Here is a 5,305-nt window from a genome sequence, read left to right as displayed (position 1 = left end):
TAACTGGTCCACCAAAAAAAATAGTCTCAACTACTCTCTCATTTTTAGCCATTAATTTGCAGGTGAAGAATTATATCCTAATTTATTAATGCTACGAACAGTTATAACCACAAAATTCCGGTTGTGTACCCTAAAACAGTATTGAAAATATTCAAATAGGTCGTAACGTTATTGATCACGTCAGTAATTTTAGTCTCGGCAATTGTGACATTTCATTGGATTCTCAGGCGTCGATTCCACATATTGTCTCCGAAGCGAATTATCAAGAAGCTTTTAAATCTTATGTTCAATAACATGTGGAACAACACGTCATTGCTATGCGCTGAACGTGAGCAGCATCTTAATACCATTAAATATACACAATCACTCGTAACTAATTGATTTTTCGCAGCGATTAATAATATATCACAGGAAGTAACCGTTCGACTTATTTCTTCAGTTTGGTTGATTAGCGTTACGATCATTTTATTCTTTTTGGGATGTTTCTTGAGATCTGAGTTTACAACAGAGACATACGACACCCTCAACTCATTGGAAGACGTAATGGCGTCCAAATTAAAACCCAAAATTCTTGAAGGAGGCTCTGCCCACGAATATCTTAAGATTTTGGTAAGATTATCTTCATTAATGATTGAAAATGACTCCAATTTGAACTACATTCATAATATTAAAGTTAACCCCTTTGCTGTTTCCACTCATTCGTGTTTCTTGCAAAGTAGTTTGCATCAAATAATTCAAAACTAATCATTTTCAGGCTACTGAGGATGAAGGTGTCAATAAGTGGTTCAAAAGTCTGACAAAGAACAATTTCTGTACTCTTGTGGATCTGTTAGATATAGACGGATTGTATTGTTGTTTTGTATTGTTGAAAGGGGTGACGCGTTGCCGCGTCGAGCACCGATACCAAGGGTATATTGTGCGCCCCGAGCTAGTTAGACTGCGAAGAGTCCTGTCGCCTCGATGAATCGGAGAATCCGATTAGCCGAGACAGTAGAGAACTGGTGAGGTTCCATAGTATGCATGTCAAAATGCTCAAACCTCATGGCCGCGAGGTAGTCGCAGCTGCAGAGGATATGGGAGGAGGTTTCTTCTACCTCCCGGCAGAACCTACAGAGTGGGTCATCAACGATGCCCAATAAGTGCAGGTGTCTATTCAGCCGGCAGTGTCCAGTGAGGAGACTGGTGACCAGCCTAATTTTGCTTTTGGTGAGGGCAAGCAGTTTCTTTGCCCTAGTGATAGAAGGACCCGGGACAAACTCCTTGGCTTGTCTCTGCCCATCCATGTCAAGCCAGAGCTGCAGTTGAAGTGCAGACATCCGGCAGTGAATCCTATGACGAATGATGCCATGGGGGATGGGAACCGCAGGCTCAGGTCCAAAGAACTACGCCTCAGCCCCAAAGAACTTCGCCTCAGCCCCCCCTTTTGGCATACATATCAGCCCTTTCATTGCCCAGATATCCGCAGTGTCCTGGCACCCACAGCAATTGAACCTTGTTGCGGGCAGCCAGAGAACACAGCAAATCCAGACAACTGAGGACCAGTCTTGAGTCAACAAGGCACTGATTCAGTGCCATGAGGGCGGCCTGACTATCCGAATAAATCTGAATCGTCCGTCCGCGGTAATTTTTCTTGATGCAGAAATCCGCACATAAACAAATGGCCATGATTTCCGCTTGGAAAACACTGGCAAAGTTGCCGAGGCTCTCGTAAAAACCAAACTTCTTGGTCAAGCAGTAGACCCCGGCACCAGCTCCAGAGTCCGTCTTCGAGCCGTCTGTGAACCAGACGGTCTCCCCCCCAGTACCAAGGACTGGGTTGGTCTCCCAATCAGTGCGACTAGGAAAGTGCACGCTGAAGGGCTTGTCAAAATGATATGATACAACAGACTTGTCTGAGACCATCGCAAGTGATGGCTCGAGACTGCTGTACTCACTGAAGAGCTTGGTGTGACTGAAGTCCCAGTGCTTGGGCTTCCACCAGCCGTGGTTGTTGAGCCTACAGGCTCCCATAATAGCTTCCTCCTCAATAAAGAGGTGGAGAGGAAGCATATTCAGAAGGATCTCCAGAGAGGCTGTGGGGGTAGTCCTCATGGACCCCGTGATGCCGATGCACGCCAGCCTTTAAAGCTTGCGTAGTTCATCTTGGGCTGTTTTAAGGCGAACCCTGGACCACCAGACAAGAGCTCCATAGGAGACCACTGGCCTGATGATTCTAGTATAAATCCAGTTCACGGCACTGGGGCTTAAGCCCCAGGATTTGCTGACTGAACTTCTTATACGCCAGAATAGAATTTTGGCTTTCTTGATGCTAAGATCAAGATGGGATTTCCAAGTAAGCTTGGCATCAAAGGTCACGCCAAGGTATTTGACCTCGGTGGACTTCTTCAAAACCTGTCCAAAGAAGGAAATATCATTGAAGAGGTCATTGGTCCTCTTCCGAGTAAACGGTATAAGGACAGTCTTGTTGGGATTGACGGTGAGGTTAACATCCCTACACCATTCCTCAACAACATGCAAGGCAGTTTTCACCAGTGCAGCGATCGTTGCAGGGAACTTCCCCGTAACAATCACTGCTATGTCATCCGCATAGCCACATCAGTGACACCCCCCCTCCCCGAGTCGACCCAGCAGCTCATCCACCACCAGGCACCACAGAAGAGGGGACAGAACCCCTCCCTGTGGACAGCCACGGTCGGTGGAGATCACCCTGCGATTCGTGAGCATGGAGTGTATCCAACGACACAGAGTGTCGTCAATACCAAACCGCTCCGCAGCGCGAAGAATAACTTCACTAGAGACCCTATCAAAGGCTCCCTCAATATCAAGGAAGATGGCTAAAGACATCTCCTTGAACTCGATGGCCCTATCAAGGCAGTTCAAAATGCCATGGAGCGCCGTCTCCGTAGATTTGCCTTTCTGATAGGCAAACTGAGCAGTGGACAGGGGAGTATGGGAGAGAATTCCATCCCGCAAATACCTGTCCACCAATTTCTCTAAAATCTTTAGGAAGAAAGAGGTAAGACAGATGGGTCTAAATGCCTTGGCCTCAAGATAGCTCGCCTTCCCAGGTTTGGGAATAAAGATAACCTTCGAGCGCTTCCAGATATCCGGAATATGCGCCAGAGCAATGCAGGCCCTGAATATCCTGCACAGATAGGGGCCAATAGCGTCTATACCTTCCTGAAGGAGGGCAGGAAAGACGCCATCTGGGCCAGGGGACTTATAGGGCTGAAACGAGTTGACAGCCCACTTAAGTCTGGAGTATGTAACTATCTTATTGGCAATGCCCCAGTCCGCCCTGTGTGCTCTCCGAAAGTACACGGGGAGAGCATCGGTGCATGTGGGGACAAAAACCTTGGAGTCCGGAAAGTGTACCTTAAGCATATACTTTAGGGTATCGGTCCCTGACTTGGTAAACTCACCTTCTGCCACCTTAATGGTGCTGAGCTGGTGAGTGTTATCATGAGCCAGGATCTTCATGATCTTGGCAGTAGCGGGGGCATCGGAGATACTACCGCAAAAGTCCCTCCAGGAGTTCCTCTTAGCCTCCCGGATGGCTTTATTGTACTTGTTAAGGGTCTGTCTATAAATAGTCCAGTCCCCAGTCCTCTTGGCTCTATTAAAGAGTTTACGAGTGAGCTTGCGGAGCCTGCCAAGTTCCGAATTCCACCAAGGAACGAGCCTTGGCCGGCTGGCAGGCTTCGCTGGACAGTTATGGTGGTAGGAATTGATAATGGCCTGTTGCATGAGATCAACAGCCAAATCAAATTCCAGCACCGAGGTAAGTTTAGGAGCATTACCTCTGAGTAGGAGGCAAAGTTCCTCCCTGTAGCCGGACCAATCGGTCCGACGAGGGTTGCGCAGTTCCGTCTTAACCGAAGTTGACTTGACTGCGACCGAGAAGCAGATGTGCCTATGGTCTGAGAGAGATAGACGGATACATGGATATCCTGTCTGGCGAATCGGTTCTAATTATCAGCAAAACTCACCTCACTTGGGTTTTCGGAGAAGTGCGGACGGGAGATGATGAGACGAAAGAAATAATCTCAAGCATGGGAGGACTCTACATTTCGGAAGAAATTCACTCCGATTATCTTCACATCATTTACAACGCGTCATTCAGAAATAAAAGCCCAGAAATCCGGAAAATAGGCCAAATAAGGTACGAGTACCCCTAGACACTTAGGAAAGTCCTTTAACCAAGTTACATTAGCACCCGTTTTCTTAATAATTACCATCTTTCATAGTATCATAAGTTTATAAGATATGTTATATAAATATCACACTTCCAATACTTCATAATGCTAGAGCCTTTTTGAGGGCTAGTTCGAGAACGACACCAGAATAAACTACACGCGGTTTTGCAGTCCATCTTACTATTTAGGCTGCTCTAAGCCTTTGACCGCGCCTCACCAGGCGTGGCTTTAGAAGAATCTATGACGTTTCAAGTTCGTTACTTCATTACAAGCTCTCAGTAACCAGTACGAACTTATGAAACGTATCTTATGAACTAATGATAATATTAATATAATTTCGTTCTACTTATTACTTTTTAAATTTTAGCGTTTATCCGTATTTTGAACACAAGCCATACGCTTATCTGGATTTCGGTTTCATTCATCCGCTTGAATACGTAACTTGGGTGTAACCGCAAGAAAGCGTCTCCGAAATGAGCATTTCTCAAATGACACCACCTTTCAATCTTCTACTTACGCTAGCTGTTGTATCAGCAATATTCACTACAATTGAAATAATATTCTAAAAATGCTTTCACGAATATGCTGATGCTATTCGGTTCTTTGATTTTAATTTGGGTTTTCGAAAAATGCTTATCTTGGTTGAACTAAATGCTTTTAGTTCACAACCAAAAGTAACTGGAAAAAGGTCCTGTTCTAAGTGCACTATTCAAAATCTTTTTCTATAAACTAAAATCAAGTGATTGGAATTTTGGCTGAACGTTTTTAATCCGTGACCATCTTTAAAAATGGCAGCCGGAAATGTAAAAACGTTTTTTGGGTGGAACATCATTATTACATTTAATTAATACTTTTCTAATATTATTATATACTGTGGCTTTCGGGTACCATATTGATATCTACTAAAATAGTGTGTTAAAAGTGAAGGTGTTATGAATAACGCCGTGTCACTTTCCTGTTAGGTTGTATCAGAAGTGAGATGAGACCAGAAGTACTGATCTAACCAAATTCTTCACTCGGCGAAAGTGAATATTCTTGATAACACACCAACGGTTGGCCCTCTGGTGGCGGTTTCAGAATTTTCCCTTCAAAATGTGAGACGCTCGCGG

Source organism: Phalangium opilio, unplaced genomic scaffold, assembly GCF_054372755.1.
Source record: "Phalangium opilio isolate 3A_F unplaced genomic scaffold, DU_Popi_V2 ptg000106l_1, whole genome shotgun sequence".
Lineage (NCBI taxonomy): Eukaryota > Metazoa > Arthropoda > Arachnida > Opiliones > Phalangiidae > Phalangium > Phalangium opilio.
This window is presented reverse-complemented; position numbering follows the sequence as displayed.